Source organism: Pristiophorus japonicus, chromosome 3 (genome assembly GCF_044704955.1).
Source record: "Pristiophorus japonicus isolate sPriJap1 chromosome 3, sPriJap1.hap1, whole genome shotgun sequence".
In the NCBI taxonomy this organism is placed as follows: domain Eukaryota; kingdom Metazoa; phylum Chordata; class Chondrichthyes; family Pristiophoridae; genus Pristiophorus; species Pristiophorus japonicus.
The window spans coordinates 317,199,852-317,219,678 of record NC_091979.1 but is presented as its reverse complement, the minus strand read 5'-3'; the positions used below and the strand labels follow the sequence as shown (position 1 = coordinate 317,219,678).

At 47.2% G+C, this 19,827-nt stretch overlaps 2 long non-coding RNA genes across 2 annotated transcripts; one reads left to right on the top strand and one right to left on the bottom strand.

The window, feature by feature from the left end:
• The first annotated feature begins 4,776 nt into the window (after nucleotides 1-4,776).
• Nucleotides 4,777-6,717, top strand: LOC139259584 (uncharacterized). Its single transcript, XR_011592605.1, has 3 exons — nucleotides 4,777-4,908; nucleotides 5,039-5,351; nucleotides 6,643-6,717. It is a non-coding gene; the product is annotated as an uncharacterized lncRNA (long non-coding RNA).
• On the bottom strand, nucleotides 4,878-11,522 carry LOC139259583 (uncharacterized). The gene is made up of 3 exons (XR_011592604.1): nucleotides 11,436-11,522; nucleotides 10,975-11,025; nucleotides 4,878-5,465 (listed from the first exon to the last, which is right to left on the bottom strand). It is a non-coding gene; the product is annotated as an uncharacterized lncRNA (long non-coding RNA).
• Between the last annotated feature and the right edge of the window lie 8,305 nt (nucleotides 11,523-19,827).

Genomic DNA, 19,827 nt, shown 5'->3' with positions numbered 1-19,827 from the left:
CTCCTCTCCCCCCTTCCCCTTCTCCTCCTCCCCCCCTTCCCCTTCTCCTCCTCCCCCCTTCCCCTTCTCCCCCCTTCCCCTTCTCCTCCTCCCCCATTCCCCTTCTCCTCCTCCTCCCCCCTTCCCCTTATCCTCCTCCTCCCCCCACTTCCCCTTCTCCTCCTCCTCCCCCTTCTCCTTCTCCTCCCCCTTCCCCTTCTCCTCCCCACTTCCCCTTCTCCTCCCCCCTCCCCTTCTCCTCCCCCTTCTCTCCCCCCCCCCTTCTCCCCCCTCCCCCGTCTCCCCCATCCCTCCCCCTTCCCTCCCTCCCCCTCTGCCTCCCTCCCCCCCCTCTCTCCCTCTACCCCCCTCCTCCCCCTCCCCTCACTGTCAGAAACACAGACACTGACAGACAGAGAGTGAGACACACACAGACAGACAGACAGACAGAGAGATCGAGACACTGACAGAGACACACTGGGGTCTGGGGGGGGCGGTGTCCCAGCACACTGTTGGAGGGCTCCCGGTGCTGCAGTCGGAAAGTAGAAAATGTTTTATTTATTGATATTTAAAAAAAAATATATTTCTTATTAATTTTTTTGGATTGATTTATTGGTTGATTTATTGATGTTTTTATCATTTATTATTGATGATGGCTCTTTATTTGTAAAACTGAAGTGTTTAATGTTTGTAAACTTCCCTTTAAACCCCCCTCCCCCCATTCCCTACGCCTGATTTGTAACCTACGCCTGATTTTCTAAAGTGTCGACAAGGTTTTTTCGAGCGTACAAAAATCTTCACTTACTCCATTCTAAGTTAGTTTGGAGTAAGTTTTCACTGACGAAACTTTGAAAACAGGTGTAAGTGGCCGGACACGCCCCCTTTTGAAAAAAAAATTCTGTTCCAAAGTGAAACTGTTCTAACTGACTAGAACTGGAGCAAACTAAATACAGAGAGAATTTGAATTTCTAAGATACTCCGTTCTACACCAGTTGCTCCAAAAAATCAGGAGCAACTGAGGCCGAAACTTGGGCCCTATAAGAGAGGAGATTGGGGGATGGCAATGCATGAGCAAGGAGGGTCATCTGGAGCAAAGCAGCACACCAGCCCAAGAGTCATGTAACCTCTCACAAAAATATCAAGAAATCTGAAAATATGTACAATGAACGTTAGATAAAGCTCAATACACACATTACTCGAGCTTTATCAACCGTTTATTGTACAGAGGAAACGTTACAAGGACACCCTCAAAGCCTCCCTGATAAAGTGCAACATCCCCACTGACACCTGGGAGTCCCTGGCCATATACCGCCCTAAGTGGAGGAAGTGCATTTGGGAGGGAGCTGAGCTCCTCGAGTATCGTCGCCGAGAGTATGCAGAAATCAAGCGCGGACAGCGGAAGGAGTGTGCGGCAAACCAGGCTCCCTGCCCACCCTTTCCCTCAACCACTGTCTGTCCCGCCTGTGACAGAGACTGTGGCTCTCGTATTGGACTGTTCAGCCACCTAAGAACTCATGCTAAGAGTGGAAGCAAGTCTTCCTCGATTCCGAGGGACTGCCTATGATGTAGATGATGACTCACATTTAAGACAATTCCCAGTTCAAAAATGTTTTCGCTTGTCTGGACTTTCCGAGTGGAGTCTCCAACACAAAGGGCTCAATTTTCCCCAAGCCTGTTTTCTGGCATTTTGCCAGAGTTACACCCGTTTTCCCAGGCCTGAAATGCGGCGGAAATAATTTGCCAAACGTTCCCCAATGTATAATTCGAATTTGGCGCCACGCAGCGTGTCCAATCACCTCGGAGCCTGCTGTCTGCGCCGAAAAACGAAGCCACACCTTCTACGCATGCGTGGGAAAAAATAGTTACGTTCTTGGTGTCGTTCCAATGGACGCGCAGGCTCAGTACAGCACGGATTTAGCAATGGGCCATTTGTAAAGAGCCAGTTGTGTGTGTGAGAAGGAGTGCTGTGCGAGAGCATTGGAAAAATCACAGATGCAGCAGTACAAGATGCAACGCGGTGCAAGGACCAAGAATTTCTTACAGGAAGAAGTGAAGGCACGAGTGACTGTGATTGAGAACTGATGGCAGGAGCTGGACACCATAAAACATAAAACATAAAAGTTCCAATAAAGAAATGAAGAAACGCTAGAACCAAGTTGCAGAAGATTACTGAGCAATGGTGACCACCACGAGATCTGGAGGCCGTGTAAAAAGAAATGGTAGGACCTTGGTCAAGTAGTTAGTGTAAGTAATATTTTCATTTATTCAATGCAATTGTAAATGTGACCAACTGTATATGTCCCACCCAGCAGAAAGACACCCTCTCTACAAAAGTCATTTTCATCTTTGCAGAGGAATGTGGCACATAATAAAAGGGAAAGAACTCGAACAGGAGGAGGCCCAGCAAATCTGCACCCACTGACACCCTAAGAAGAGAGGGTCGCTGCTTTGATGGGTCCTGCCTGGAGAAAAGCAATCAGTACTGCACAATCTGGGCCCTCACTCGAGGGAGAGGGTAAGTCCTGCAAATTCATCGTGGCCCTTCAAATCAACCTGCTGCCTGGCCTGTGATGTGTGAGCCTACTCATGTCACCCACCCTGCCCCCTCCTCTGCTGCTAACCATTTCACTGTTCTGTTATATTTTGCAGAACTTGAGGCCAACCCTGACGATGCAGAAGAAGATTCAGACGCGGACGAGCTTGAAGAGGAGAACATCTTCCAATCCAACCCTCCAAAGCAAGAACATGGGGGTGAGGGGGAGGAAAAGGGGATGGAGCTGGATAAAGCTCCCACTGTTGTACTGACTTTGGAGAAGGTGCCGCTCATGGAGGTGACAGCCCTTTCCATGACTAGTGATTTGAGTGTTGGTGGGACATTCCATGGTTTCACACCTTCCCAGGCTGCGGGTCCCAGTGTTGGGGTGCAGCGAGGCACACCCAGGGCCCCACCTTACCAGGCTGCGGGTCCCAGTGTTGGGGTGCAGCGAGGCACACCCAGGGCCCCACCTTCCCAGGTTGCGGGTCCCAGTGTTGGGGTGCAGCGAGGCACACCCAGGGCCCCACCTTCCCAGGCTGCAGGTCCCAGTGTTGGGGTGCGAGCCACACCCGTGGGGAAGAAGGGAAGGAGAGCTCAACCGCGCTCTCCTGAGGTGCAAGATCTAACAGATGTGGTTCAGATGATGTCATTGAGTACGGAGAGCATTGACCTTACCCGATCACTCCTGGAGACCATCAGTGGGGTGAGTGATGAGGTAGTGGGACTGTCGGGAAAAGTAACAACATTCACGAGAAATGGGAATGATATCCGGGACCATCAGTGAGGGACTAGTGGCCATGAGGGAGGGAATGTCCGAAGTAGTGCAAACCACATTACTGGCCGTGAGGGAGGGAATGTTGCAGGCCGTTGAGACACTGTCAGGGTGTATGAGGGATGGCATGTTGCAGTTAGCTGCTGTAATAAGGGACCTCGTGCCCATTGACAGAATCAACTGTCACTCCCACTCCAATCCCCACATCGGTCTCTGAAGAGCCCAAAGCCGGGCCCTCCAACTTGCCGCCTGACGCTGACGCCCCCCACCCTCAGGAGGTGCGCTGTGCCCAAGATGTGAGAAAGAATAAGCTTGGTATCAATCCCAGAAACACTGTGCCACCGCCTGCGGGCAGGGGTGGTGGAATGTCCAAGGCCAAGTGCAGCGGGCGGTCGGAGAATAAGGGGGATGAGGGATGGGTGCAGCCTTTCTTTGCTGCTGTTGTTGTTATTATTATTGTTACTGTTGGAACTGTTCTCAAATTAAAAGTTTTTTGTAAGTTATGTAAATTTACAAGTTTATAAGTGATCTTAAAGTTTTTAAGTGATCTTAAAGAGTCACATTAAAGTACAATCTGATACAAGAATAATTTTATTAAAATTAAATGATTGTAAACTTTTCAATAAAATATATTTTACATTAAAACTGAACCATGTTCCATTAACACAACGCAACATTATGGAACAGCTCAAAACAGTCACTATGTCCATGTGGGTTAGTTGCTGACTTAAATTTAACCTTTGAAAGAAGCTCAAAATGGCAGGAAAGCAGGCAGCACATGTTCGCAGTTGTATCTCTCCGGGTCTGTATGGATGGACCACACCCAAAGGTCTTGTGACTTCTCCTCTCTCCCCCTCCCCCGCCACCTTGAGTCGTGACTTCTCTATCTCCCTCCCCGGGCTCCAAGTCTTCTGATCGGCACCTCACTCTCACTCTCACTCCTCTCCTCTCCTCTCTTCTCTCCCCACCCCATGCCACCAGCCTTTACTACTTCTCTATCTCCCTCCCCGGGCTCCAAGCCTTCTGATCGGCACCTCACTCTCACTCCTCTCCTCTCCTCTCTTCTCTCCCCACCCCCCCCACCAGCCTTTACTACTTCTCTATCTCCCTCCCCGGGCTCCAAGTCTTCTGATCAGCACCTCACTCTCACTCCTCTCCTCTCCTCTCTTCTCTCCCCACCCCCCCACCAGCCTTTACTACTTCTCTATCTCCCTCCCCGGGCTCCAAGCCTTCTGATCGGCACCTCACTCTCACTCCTCTCCTCTCCTCTCTCCCCACCCACCCCCCCACCAGCCTTTACTACTTCTCTATCTCCCTCCCCGGGCTCCAATTCTTCTGATCGGCACCTCACTCTCACTCCTCTCCTCTCCTCTCTCCCCACCCCCCCACCCCCCCACCCCACCAGCCTTTACTACTTCTCTATCTCTCCCCCTCCCCCCCCATCCCACGGCTTGTTTTGTAGCTGAACCCCGAGCAACTGTGTCCGGGTATGAGGCCGATTCTGCTGACCAAACCTACGACCCTCCAGCCCCGCTTTAAGACGTTCACTGGTGGCGTGTGAGTGAGTAAAAAAATGAGAGAACTTCTGAAATCCAACAAATTTACACTTCTACGTTGACAGGTAAAAAAAAGTTGAACTTTATTATTGATTTTGCCAGTGTTCATGACTCCCTCCAAAGTGTTTGATTTAGAAACAATGGCTTCTCTCAGCGCAGATTTGTAAATGTGCGCTGGTTTTCTTAACTCACCAGAAGGTTTCTCGGGAGTGGCCAGATACGCCGATCTAAGAGAAAAAAAATGTTGGCTGAAATGTGAACAATTGAAAAAACCGGCGCAGACATGAGGGGAAAATCGTAAGATTGGAAGTGTGAATGCTGGAGAAATTGGGCCGATTTGTAGATGCAAGTACACAGCCTGGTGGAGCCTGTCAAAGGAGGACGTGTATCTGATGAAGTGAACACATGGATGTTGAGCAGTGCATGTGTAAACTCGAGCACGTACATGGAATTTGACTGATGTATGCATGCGGGAACTTAACAATGCGAGGTTGGCATTGCTGTCGAGGTGAGCATGGTCATGAACTTTGACACGTCGGGCTCCTTCCAGGTTGGAGCAGGCGATAGTTCCAACATCTCGCAATTCGCCGGGCACTGTTACATAAGAGAGGTCACCGAGGCTCTGTATGTAAATAGAGCAGAATACATTTCATTATCTCTTGCTGACAAGCACCCAGCCCAATCAGTCCGCTCCACACAACCCCGACACCCCTTGCACTGCAACCTTCTACACTCCACCGCAAGCGGAGCCATTCGATCTCCTGGGAGAGGCAAAAACCAAATAAAAACCCAGGCCCATTGGGGAAAAAAACATGGGAAAATTCCTCACTGACCCATCCAGGCAATCAAAACTAGTCCAGGAGATCACCCTGGCCATATTTGATTCCCTGCATTACTTCCCATCGTATCTGCACCAGCTAACAAGAAGTTATCCAGTCTAATCCCACTTACCAGCTCTAGGTCCGGAACACTGCAGGTTACAGCACTTTAAGTGCCCATCCAAGCACCTTTTAAATCTGGTGAGGGTTTCTGCCTCTACCACCCTTCCAGGCAGACCCCAACAACCCTCTGCATGAAGAAGCTTCCCCTCAAATCACCTCTAAACCTTCCACCAAACACTTTAAAATTATGCCCCCATATAATTGACCCCTCCACCAAAGGAAATAGGCCCTTGCTATCCACTATATCCAGGCCCCTCAAAATGTTATACACCTCAATGAGGTCTCCTCTCAGCCTTCTTGTTCCAAGGAGAACAAACACAGCCTATCCAATCCATCCTCATAACTAAGATTCTCCATTCCAGGCAGCTTCCTCATGAATCTCCTCTGCACCCTCTCCAGTGCAATCACGTCCTTCCTATAATATGGCGACCAGAACTGCATGCAGTATTCCAACTGTGGCCTAACCAGAGTATTATACAATTTAAGCATAACCTCCCTGCTCTTGTATTCTATGCCTCGACCATTAAAGGCAAGCATTCCGTATGCCTTCTTAACCACGTTATCCATCTGGTCTGCTACTTTCAGGGATCTGTGGACAAGCACTCCAAGGTCCCTTTGTTCATCTACACTTTTAAGTGGCCTACCGCTAAATGTGTATACCCTTTCCTTGTTAGCCCTCCCTAAATGCATTACCTCACACTTCTCCGAATTAAATTCCATTTGCCACCGTTCTGCCCACCTGACCAGTATATTGATATCCTCCTGCAGTCCATGTCTTTCCTCTTCATTATCAGCCACACAGCCAATTTTAGTATCATCTGCATACTTCTTAATCATACTCCCTATATTGAAATCTAGATCTTTGATGCATGCCACAAAAAGCAAGGGACCCAGTACTGAGCCCTGCAGAACCCCGCTCGCTGGAAACATCCTTCCTGTCACAAAAACATCCATCAACCATTACCCTTTGCTTCCTGCCTCTAAGCCAATTTTGGATCCAATTTGCCACTTTGCCTTGGATCCCATGGGCTTTTACCTTCGTGACCAGTCTGCCATGTGGGACCTTATCAAAAGCTTTGCTAAAGTTATATACACTACATCGTATGTACTATCCTTGTCAACCCTTCTGGTTACCTGCTCGAAAATTCAATCAGGTTAGTCAAACATGATATTTAGCAAATCTGTGCTGACTGTCCCTGATGAATCCTTGCCTTTCTAAATGCAGACTTATCCTGTCCTTTTGGAATTTTTCCAATAATTTTCCCACCACTGAGGTTAGGCTGACAGGCCTGTAATTACTCGGGCTGTCCCTTTCTCCCTTCTTAAACACGGGTACCACATTAGCAGTCCTCCAGTCATCCGGCACCATGCTTAAATCCAAAGAGGGCTGGAAAATGATGGTCAAGGCCTCTGCTATTTAATCTTTTGCTTCGCTCAACAGCCTGGGATGCATTTCATCCGGACCTGGGGACTTATTCACTTTCAAAGCTGCTAAACCCCTTAATAACTCCTGTCTCACTATGTTTATTTCATCCAGAATTTCACACTCCTCCTCGATAGCAGTATCTGCATTGCCCCTTTCCTTTGTGAAAACAGACACAAAGTATTCATTAAGAACCCTCCCAACATCTTCCGCCTCCACACAATGATTACCCTCTTGGTCTCTAATAGGCCCTACTCTTTCTTAAGTTATCCCCTTAATCTTAATATATTTATAGAACATCTTTGGGGTTTCCTTAATTTTACTTGGCAAGAATTTTTCATGCTTTCTCTTTGCATTCCTAATATCCTTTTTAATTTTACCTCTGAACTTTCTATATTCCTCCAGAGATTCTACAGTACATAGCCATCCGTATGTGACATACGCTTCCCTTTTTTCTTTATCCTCCACTGTAAGTCCCTGGACATCGAGGGGGCTCTAGAATTGTTATTCCCATCCTTTTTATTTAAGGGCACATGTCTGGCCTGAGCCCTCTGGATCTCCTCCTTAAATGCCTCCCACTGTTCCGACACTGATTTACCAAGCCAGGCCCTCAAATCTGCCACCAAGCTCATGGTCTACAGGGCTGTAGTAATACCCGCCCTCCTGTATGGCTCAGAAACATGGACCATGTACAGTAGACACCTCAAGTCACTGGAGAAATACCACCAATGATGTCTCCGCAAGATCCAACAAATCCTCTGAGAGGACAGACGCACCAACATCAGCGTCCTCGGCCAGGCCATCATCCCCAGCATTGAAGCACTGACCACACTCGATCAGCTCCGCTGGGCGGGCCACATTGTTCGCATGCCAGACACGAGACTCCCAAAGCAAGCGCTCTACTTGTAACTCCTTCTCAGCAAACGAGACAAAGGTGGGCAGAGGAAACGTTACAAGGACACCCTCAAAGCCTCCCTGATAAAGTGCAACATCCCCACTGACACCTGGGAGTCCCTGGCCAAAGACCGCCCTAAGTAGAGAAAGTGCATCCGGGAGGGCGCTGAACACCTCGAGTCTCATCGCCGAGACCATGCAGAAATCAAGCGCAGGCAGCGGAAAGAGCGTGCAGCAAACCAGTCCCATCTACCCTTTCCCTCAACGACCATCTGTCCCACCTGTGACAGGGACTGTGGTTCTCATATTGGACTGTACAGCCACCTAAGGACTCATTTTAAGAATGGAAGCAAGTCTTCCTCGATTCCGAGGGAATGCCTATGATGATGATGAGCTGTTTCCAGTCCACTGTGGCCAAATCACTTCTCAACTTAGCAATTTAGGACTTTTATTCCTGGTCTCTCCTTGCCCTTATCCATAACTACCGGTTCCTTGAATCTGACTGAATTATGGTCACTAGCTCTCCCACTGATACCCCTCCCACCTTCCCGGCTTCATTCCCCAAAACTAAATCCAGAACCGCCCTCTCTCGTGTTGGGCTTGTTACATACTGACTAAAAAGTTCTCAAATGCATTTTAAGAATTCCACTCACTCTATAACCTTCACACTATATCTGTCCCAATCAATATTAGGAAAGTTGAAACCCCCTACTATTACTACCCTATGGTTTTTGGACTTCACAGAAATGTGCCTCCATATTTGCTCCTCTATCTCTCTCCCACTGTTTGGTGGCCTTTAATACATGCCCAGCAGTGTGATCACCCCTTTTTTATTTTTCAGTTCGACCCATATGGCCTCATTTGATGATCCCGCTAACATATCATCCCTCCTCACAGCTGTAATAGTTTCTTTAATCAATGCCGCAAACACCCCCTCCCTTTTTACCCCGCTCCCTGTCTTGCAACCAGGAATATTTAGCTGCTAAACCTGTCCCTCTTTCAGCTATGTAATGGCTATAATATCATACTCCCAAGTGTCGGCATGTGCTCTCAGCTTATCTGCCTTATTTGCTATACTCCTTGCATTGAAGTATATACCATTTAGTACAGGAAGACTTCCTTCATTACTACTTACTAACCCTTGTTTCCTCTGTCTTACAAATTCACTTTCTACATTCTTGCTTTCAAATTTCAGCTTTACTTCCTTCCCAATTGAATTTGTTCTCAGGCTACTGGGCAACAAGTCTATCTGGTGATGACGTGGCTCATGACTCCGGTACAAAACCCAACCACACGTGGGCAGCATAAATATAATGAAAGCCATGCTGCCACATGGAATCTGAAACAGCAGACCATTGGCATGCTTAAACAACGCTTCCGCTACCTGTACAGCTCTGGAGGGGCCTTGCAGTACTTGCCAGAGCACGTCTCAAATTTGTCGTGGTCTGCTGCATGCTCCACAACCTCGCAGTCATGAGGGCACAGCCCTTACCCCCGCGTATATGGTGAAGAGCAGAGAAGGAGGATGAGGAAGAGGAAAAGGAGCAGGAAGAGGAGGAGGAAGAGGAAGGGAGAAGACAGCCAACACAGCCCCTTTCTGGTCGGGCTCTCTGTGATCGACTCATTCGACCCCAATTCCCCATTAGCAATAGTCCCACAGCTTACCTCTCTCTGACACTAACAATCACATCATCGTCTTGGCCATAATGTGATGATAAAAGTCACCACAAAACAAACATTCCTTAACAAAGGTTTTTAATCAAACCATCCAATGTTACATTCCAAAGCTAACTAATTACCCTTGTGCAGTCCCTTAGTGCCGATCTTCCGTGTGCCTTTGCCTGCCCACTGCTCCCACACAGTGCTAACCCAGTGGCTGCAGCATGGCTGGTGGAAGGCTGCTGACATTCAGTGGGGAGCCTGCAGATGGCCTTGCATGACAACCTCGAGGAACTGTGCACCTAGAAGGCCCAGCTTTGGACTGCCCCACCTCGGCATGGGCAGCAACAGTCCAAGCTGGCTGGCTGACAGGCTAAATCAATGGCACTGATGGAGTGGTCGGGGTGGGAGGATGAATGCTGTCCACCTGAGAGAGGACAGCAGGTTCATGCTCCATGGAGCCACATCCACTCCCCTGGGACGGCACCTTCAGCAATCCCAGTAATCTGTTGGAGGACAGATTTCTGGACTGCTGTGACACCCTGCGAGCCCCTTGGAACATTGGTAACCGCAGAGATGGCAGCAGTCTATGCTTTTGTGGCAACAGTCTATGCTTTTGTGGCAACAAGCTGACCTTGCATGACTTCAGTCTGAGCTTAACCATTGCAGCACTCAGACATTGGGTGCTGCTGCTTGTGCTGCAATGGAAGCTGAGACACCGGCCATCAGACGCTGCACCATGGTTAGGTCCACAAATGTGCGAATCGATTTGTCCACCACTCCCACGCTGCAAAGGATGGGCTCCCAGCTCTGCGCAAAGCCATGTGCAAGGTTGGTGCTAGACTCCTCCACACTTCCATGCTCCTTGACATTGCTGTGTCTTCCCCATTACTGCTTTCTGCCTCTTGCAGTTCCTGCTCCTCCACCACTGTTTGGCCAAGTTGGAGTTCTTGACTCTCTGAAATGAACAAGACCGAAGGGTTGGGTTGTGGTGAGGAGAGCGGGGAAAGCAAGAGGTGCATGCTCACACACCTGCAGCTTGTAAAGCAGAAGAGATTGTGGGTTGACGGGGGGGAAGTGGGATGTGAGAAGAGGCGTGAAGAGATCATCATCTTGCAGTGTTTTAGCCCGCCACTCAGCACGGGCTCAGCGATGGGCGTGTCAATGATCTCCAGCACCATCTCCTCCATTAGGGTAAGGTTATGCAGGCCCACCTGCCTCACTGCGTGTAGCCCCTGTGGCCTACAGTTATGAACCACCTTGTCCTGTAAGAGAAAGGGAATTGTGTCAGTGAATGTGGCAATTACCATCCCGAGTGTTTGTCTGTTCTTCAGGATGTGCTGAGACTCATCGTTTTACATCAGTAAATACCTCGAGATAATCGTGGTCCATAATATCTGCCTGAGACACTGTCAGAATATGTGAAGCAATATTATGACTGTATAGAATTGAAGTTTAATTTTTATCTGCAAAACCTGAGTGGAGATTAATTTAATTGTATTTGAAAGTTTACATGATATAATACTATAAACAAATCTGCCTTTGCCCTCATTTCTTCTGGCTACCACAACTGTGTACAAATAATCCAGCTCGATGCATATCAACTGCTTTGGAACAAATACTACTGTATTTCTGAAAACAAGCTCCTTGTTCAATAGTCTACACTTACATTTACCTCATAATGCTGTTTGTCAGGAAAATTCGACAAATTCCTTCTTCAACTTTTCCTGCAATGGTGAGTTGATCAAACACAGTACTCGGTGTGTTATCATTTCCAGCTTAATTATTTCCTGAATGTGAAACTCGAAACTGAAACTGGTAAACAAACCTCACCACACTGCTTTGCTCTCCAGGGGTAGTGGTGCCAGAACATGAGCAGTGTATGATGTCACAGATCTCCATGGGCCCAATTATCACCATGGACCTGTTTACCAACGGAGAAAGAGCCAGCAAAACCCAAGCTGATTGGGTGATCTCAACTCTACCTTCTCACTATATCCCTCAATCAGTTCCACTGGAATCCATTGCCATCTCCATGATAAATTGATCTCAGTGCCTCTAATGCCTGGACCGAGAAATTCTAATCAGTCTGTTGAGTGAGGCAGCAATGGGGTGTGAACGGCTTGACCAGTGGCGTTATGTGTGGGTGCTGCCTGATGGGAAATTCCGTTATGTTTCATGCACAAGGACCGCCAGGTCCCTCTGTACTGCAGCCTTTTGTAATCTCTCTCCATATAAATAATAATTTGCTTTTTTATTTTTCATGCCATAGTGGAAAACCTCACACTTTACATAGAAACATAGAAACATAGAAAATAGGTGCAGGAGTAGGCCATTCGGCCCTTCTAGCCTGCATCGCCATTCAATGAGTTCATGGCTGAACATTCAACTTCAGTACCCCATTCCTGCTTTCTCGCCATACCCCTTGATCCCCCTAGTAGTAAGGACCTCATCTAACTCCTTTTTGAATATATTTAGTGAATTGGCCTCAACAACTTTCTGTGGTAGAGAATTCCACAGGTTCACCACTCTCTGGGTGAAGAAGTTCCTCCGCATCTCGGTCCTAAATGGCTTACCCCTTATCCTTAGACTGTGACCTCTGGTTCTGGACTTCCCCAACATTGGGAACATTCTTCCTGCATCTAACCTGTCTAACCCCGTCAGAATTTTAAACGTTTCTATGAGGTCCCCTCTCATTCTTCTGAACTCCAGTGAATACAAGCCCAGTTGATCCAGTCTTTCTTGATAGGTCAGTCCCGCCATCCCGGGAATCAGTCTGGTGAACCTTCGCTGCACTCCCTCAATAGCAAGAATGTCCTTCCTCAGGTTAGGAGACCAAAACTGTACACAATACGCCAGGTGTGGCCTCACCAATGCCCTGTACAACTGTAGCAACACCTCCCTGCCCCTGTACTCAAATCCCCTTGCTATGAAGGCCAACATGCCATTTGCTTTCTTAACCGCCTGCTGCACCTGCATGCCAACCTTCAATGACTGATGTACCATGACACCCAGGTCTCTTTGCACCTCCCCTTTTCCTAATCTGTCACCATTCAGATAATAGTCTGTCTCTCTGTTTTTACCACCAAAGTGGATAACCTCACATTTATCCACATTATACTTCATCTGCCATGCATTTGCCCACTCACCTAACCTATCCAAGTCGCTCTGCAGCCTCACAGCATCCTCCTCGCAGCTCACACTGCCACCCAACTTAGTGTCATCTGCAAATTTGGAGATACTACATTTAATCCCCTCATCTAACTCATTAATGTACAGTGTAAACAGCTGGGGCCCCAGCACAGAACCTTGCGGTACCCCACTAGTCACTGCCTGCCATTCTGAAAAGTACCCATTTACTCCTACTCTTTGCTTCCTGTCTGACAACCAGTTCTCAATCCATGTCAGCACACTACCCCCAATCCCATGTGCTCTAACTTTGCACATCAATCTCTTGTGTGGGACCTTGTCGAACGCCTTCTGAAAGTCCAAATATACCACATCAACTGGTTCTCCCTTGTCCACTCTACTGGAAACATTCTCAAAAAATTCCAGAAGATTTGTCAAGCATGATTTCCCTTTCACAAATCCATGCTGACTTGGACCTATCATGTCACCTCTTTCCAAATGCACTGCTATGACATCCTTAATAATTGATTCCATCATTTTACCCACTACCGATGTCAGGCTGACCGGTCAATAATTCCCTGTTTTCTCTCTCCCTCCTTTTTTAAAAAGTGGGGTTACATTGGCTACCCTCCACTCTATAGGAACTGATCCAGAGTCAATGGAATGTTGGAAAATGACTGTCAATGCATCCACTATTTCCAAGGCCACCTCCTTAAGTACTCTGGGATGCAGTCCATCAGGCCCTGGGGATTTATCGGCCTTCAATCCCATCAATTTCCCCAACACAATTTCCCGGCTAATAAGGATTTCCCTCAGTTCCTCCGCCTTACTAGACCCCCCCGACCCCTTTTATAACCGGAAGGTTGTTTGTGTCCTCCTTCGTGAATACCGAACCAAAGTACTTGTTCAATTGGTCCGCCATTTCTTTGTTCCCTGTTATGACTTCCCCTGATTCTGACTGCAGGGTACCTACGTTTGTCTTTACTAACCTTTTTCTCTTTACATATCTATAGAAAGTTTTGCAATCCGTCTTAATGTTCCCTGCAAGCTTCTTCTCATACTCCATTTTCCCTGCCCTAATCAAACCCTTTGTCCTCCTCTGCTGAGTTCTAAATTTCTCCCAGTCCCCAGGTTCGCTGCTATTTCTGGCCAATTTGTATGCCACTTCCTTGGATTTAATACTATCCCTGATTTCCCTTGATAGCCACGGTTGAGCCACCTTCCCTTTTTTATTTTTATGCCAGACAGGAATGTACAATTGTTGTAGTTCATCCATGCGATCTCTAAATGTCTGCCATTGCCCATCCACAGTCAACCCCTTAAGTATCATTTGCCAATCCATCCCAGCCAATTCATGCCTCATACCTTCAAAGTTAGCCTTCTTTAAGTTCTGGACCATGGTCTCTGAATTTACTGTTTCATTCTCCATCCCAATGCAGAATTCCACCATATTATGGTCACTCTTCCCCAAGGGGCCTCACACAACGAGATTGCTAATTAATCCTCTCTCATTACATAACACCCAGTCTAAGATGGCCTCCCCCCTAGTTGGTTCCTCGACATATTGGTCTAAAAAACCATCCCTTATGCACTCCAGGAAATCCTCCTCCACCGTATTGCTTCCAGTTTGGTTAGCCCAATCTATGTGCATATTAAAGTCACCCATTATAACTGCTGCACCTTTATTGCATGCACCCCTAATTTCCGTTTGATGCCCTCCCGAACATCACTACTACTGTTTGGAGGTCTGTACACAACTCCCACTAACGTTTTTTGCCCTTTGGTGTTCTGCAGCTCTACCCGTATAGATTCCACATCATCCAAGCTAATGTCCTTCCTAACTATTGCCTTAATCTCCTCCTTAACCAGCAATGCTACCCCACCTCCTTTTCCTTTTATTCTATCCTTCCTGAATGTTGAATACCCCTGGATGTTGAGTTCCCAGCCCTGATCATCCTGGAGCCACGTCTCCGTAATCCCAATCACATCATATTTGTTAACATCTATTTGCACAGTTAATTCATCCACCTTATTGCGGATACTCCTTGCATTAAGACACAAAGCCTTTAGGCTTGTTTTTTTAACACCCTCTGTCCTTTTAGAATTTTGCTGTACAATGGCCCTTTTTGTACTTTGCTTTGGGTTTCACTGCCCTCCACTTTTCCTCATCTCCTTTCTGTCTTTTGCTTTTGCCTCCTTTTTGTTTCCCTCTATCTCCCTGCATTGGTTCCCATCCCCCTGCCATATTAGTTTAACTCCTCCCCAACAGCACGAGCAAACACTCCCCCGAGGACATTGGTTCCGATTCTGCCCAGGTGCAGACCGTCCGGTTTGTACTGGTCCCACCTCCCCCACATTATACTCCATCTGCCAACAAACTTTTGCCCACTCACTGAGCCTGTCTATATCCTTTGCAGATTCTTTGTGTCCTCCTCACAATTTGCTTCCAATCCGTCTTTGTATCATCAGCAAACTTGGCTACATTACACTCGGTCCCTTCATCCAAGTCATTAATATAGATTGTAAATAGTTGAGTGATCAGCACCGATCCCTGTGGCACCCCATTAGTTACAGTTTGCCAACCAGAAAATGTCCCATTTATCCCGAATCTCTGTTTTCTATTAGTTAGCCAATCCTCTATCCATGCTAATATATTACCCCCAACCCCGTGAACTTTTATCTTGTGCAGTAACCTTTTATGTGGCACTTTATGGAATGCCTTCTAGAAATCCAAATACACGACATCCACTAGTTCCCCCTTATCCACCCTGCTCATTACATCCTCAAAGAATTCCAGCAAATTTGTCAAACATGATTTCCCTTTCATAAAACCATTGTGACTCTGCTTGCCTGCATTATGATTTTGCAAATGTACTGCTATTGCTTCCTTAACAATGGACACCAGCATTTTCACAATGACCAAGACTATAACTGGTCTATAGTTTCCTGCTTTCTGTCTCCCTGCTTTTTTAAATAGGGGCATTACATTTGTGGTTTTCCAATCTGCTGGGATCTCTCCAGAAACCAGGGAATTTTGGTCGATTGCAACCAATGCATCCATTATCTCTGTAGCCATTTCTTTTAAGACCCTAGGATGCAGGCCATCAAGTCCTGGGGACTTGTCTACCTTTAGTCCTATTATTTTACCGAGTACGTTTTCTTTAGTGATAGTAATTGTTTTAAGTTCCCGCCTCCCTATAGCCCCTTGATTATCTATTATTGGGATGTTTTTAATGTGTTCTACCTGGAAGACTGATACAAAATATTTGTTCAAAGTCTCTGTCATTTCCCTGTTCCCCATTATTAATTCGCCAAACTCATCCTCTAAGGGACCAACATTTACTTTCGCTGTCCTCTTCCTTTTTATATACCTGTCGAAGCTCTTACTATCTGTTTTTATATTTCTTGCTCCTGTAATCTCATTATCCATCTTCTTTCTCTTTATTATATTTTTAGTCGTCCTTTGCTGGTTTTTAAAAAAATTCCCAATCCTCTGGCCTCCCACTAATCTTGGCCACATTGTGTGCCACTGTTTTCACTTTGATACCCTCCCTTATTTCCTTAGTTACCACGGATTGTTCTCCTTTCCCTTAAAGTCTTTCCTTCTCACTGGAATATATTTTTGTTGAGAGTTATGAAATAGCTCCTTAAATATCTGCTACTGCTTATCAACCGTCTTACATTTTAATCTATTTTACCAGTCCACTTCAGCCAACTCTGCCCTCATAACTTTGTAATCACCTTTATTTAAGATCAGGACACTGGTTTGAGACCCAACTTTCTCACCCTTCAACTGAATTTGAAATTCAACCATGCTATGACCACTCTTTCCTGGAGGATTCTTTACGATAAGACTATTTATTAATCCTGTCTCATTACACAGTACCAGATCGAAGAAAGACTGCTCCCTGGTTGGTTCCACCACATACTGTTCAAGGAAACCATCCTGGATACACTCTATGAACTCTTCCTCAAGGCTGCCCTAGCCAATTTGATTTGTCCAATCAATTTGAAGGTTAAAATCGCCCATGATTACTGCCGTTCCTTTTTACAAGCCTCGATTATTTCTTGATTTATACTCTGTCCAGCAGTGTAGCTACTATTATGTGGCTTATAGACTACACTCACTGGTGACTTCTTCCCCATATTATTGCTGATCTCCACCCAAGCTAATTCTACATCTTGATCTTCTGAGCCAATATCATTTCTCACTACTGCACTGATCTCATCCTTTATTGGCAGAGCTACCCCACCTCCTTTTCCTTTCTGTCTATTCTTCCGAATTGTCAAATAACCCTGAATATTCAGTTCCCAGCCTTGGTCACCTTGCAACCACGTCTCTGTAATGGCTATCGAATCGTACCCATTTATATCTATCTGTGCCGTCAACTCATCTCTCTTGTTAAGAATGCTGCGTGCATTCAGAAAAAGAACTTTTAATGTTGTCTTTTGATCTTTTCCCCTGCTTTGACCCCACTTTCTGTTACACTCTTATGTTTATACATTCTGTCCCTTCCTGTCACACTCTGGTTATCATTTCCCCCAGTGCTACCCTGCTCTATTGCCTTCTCCTTTCTCTTTGACTTACTAAATTTCCGCTCACCTGAACCCTCCCCCCATCCCGCCCCACCCACTTTTTAGTTTAAAGCACTCTATGCAGCCCTAGTTATTCGATTCGCCAGGACACTAGTCCCAGCACAGTTCAAGTGAAGCCTGTCCCAGTGGAACAGCTCCCTCTGACCCCAGTACTGGTGCAAGTGCACCAATAATCGAAACCCATTTCTTCCACACCAGTCTTCGAGCCACGCGTCCATCCCTCTGATCTTATTTACCCTATGCAAATTTGCTTGTGGCTCAGAGATTATTACCTTTGTGGTTTTGCTTTTTAATTTAGCCCCTAGCTGCTCATACTCTCTCAGTAGAACCTCTTTCTTTGTCCTACCTATCTCATTGGTCCCTACATGGACCACGACAACTAGAATTTCCCCCTCCCATTCTAAGTTTCTCTCCAGCCCCAAGGAGATGTCCTTAACCCTGGCAACGGGCGGGCAACACAGCTTTCGGGACTCATGCTCTCGGCTGCAGAGAACAGTATCTATCCTCCGAACGATACTGTCCCCTACCACAACAACATTTATTTTTACTCCCCCCACTTGAATGGCCCCCTGTACCACGGTGCTGTGGTCAGATTGCTCATCCTCCCTGCAGTTCCTGCTCTGGTCCACACAGGGAGTAAGAGCCTCCAACCTGTTGGACAAGAGCAAGGGCTGAGACTCCTCCACCACTATCTCCTGGATCCCCATACCTGCCTCGCTCGTAGTCACACTGTCCTGTCCCTGACCACGGATCAAATTTGAATTATTTAACCTAAGGGATGTGACTGCCTCGTGGAACACAGGATCCGGGTAACTCTCCCCCTCCCTGATGTGTGGCAGTGCCTGAAGCTCAGTCTCCAGCTCATCAACACGGAGCCGAAGTTTCTCGAGCTGCCAACACTTACTGCAGATGTGGTCACCATGGATCTCACTGGTGTCCACCAGCTCCCACATGCAGCAGCAGAAAGACATCGCCTCCCCTGCCATCTCTAATGTACTTTATTTCATGAATTAAGTTTTGAAGTTTTGAATGTTTAGTTTTTAATCCCGGCTCTTAATTTAAACTAATGCCCAAGAAAAAGGGAAAAATACTGACTAACCAATCGCTTCCCTGCTTTCCTGTGACATCACCCCTTGATTTCAGTTGACTTCTTCCCCTCCCAGGTCTGTTAGTGCTGGTTGGGCTGGCTCTTTAGCACTTTGCCAGTTGAGCGAGCTGTTTAAAGGGTTACTGTATTACTGTAAGCTCCTCACGCTCTCGCATTGTTTTGGTGCCACTGCAGGGCTCTCTCGCGCCCTTTGTAGGGTTGCCGCTCCTCCTGTTCTCGTGTTGTTTTGGAGTTAACAGCGATATGGTCGTTCCAAATGTATCCGGTATTGAACCCAACAATGTCTCTGCGATGTCCGTGCTCCGTGCTGCGTTGGCTGCTCGCACAGTTCGAATGACCCCGAAGCTTCAGCACGAGCATCTCAGAGACATTGTTGGGTTCAACATCAGATATATTTGGAACTAGCATATCGCTGCTACCTCTGCAAAGTTATGGGGACAGTGATCGCACACCATGTTGTCCTGTAGTGAAGACTTGAAAGGCACCAGATGCAGAGACGGCTTATGGCAAATGTGGATGCTGGCCACAGGAGAGACTCCAGACAGCGGGGCAGGAGGCCATACAATCGGAGGGTTTACCGTGCACATTATTCTTACCTTGACATGTCTGAGGAGCTGTGCCTATGAAGGCTGAGGTTCCGCAAGGAGGTGGTGACAGAACTCTGCCACCTCCTGCAGACATACCTGGCAGCTGTATTCGGCACCAGGACTTCGCTGTCAGTGGCAGTGAAAATGACAATAACCCTCAACTTCTATGTTACCGGCTCCTTCCAGTCTCCTGTAGTCGATATCTGCAACATCGCGCAGTTTGCAGTACATTGCTGCATTCGCCAGGAGACCGACACTCTCTACACCAAACGAATGGACTACATTAAATTCAGCATGTCCAGAGAAGACCTGGATGTGTGCTCCCGTGGCTTAGCAAGGATAGCGGGCTTACCCAGGGTTCAGGGGGCCATTGATTGTACGCAGGTGGCATTGAGGGCCCCGCCCCAAGATGGAGAGCTGTTTCAGAATCGCAAGGGATACCACTCCCTCAACGTTCAGCTTGTCTGCGATCACAGGCACATAATCCTCGCTATCAATGCCAGCTATCCTGGTAGCTGCCACGATGCCTTCATCCTGCGGGAGAGCAGTGTGCCACGACCCTTCCAGCCAGAGCATGATGGCCGTGGCTGGCTCCTCGATGACAAAGGATATGGTGTGGACACCTGGCTAATGACACCCCTCCGCAA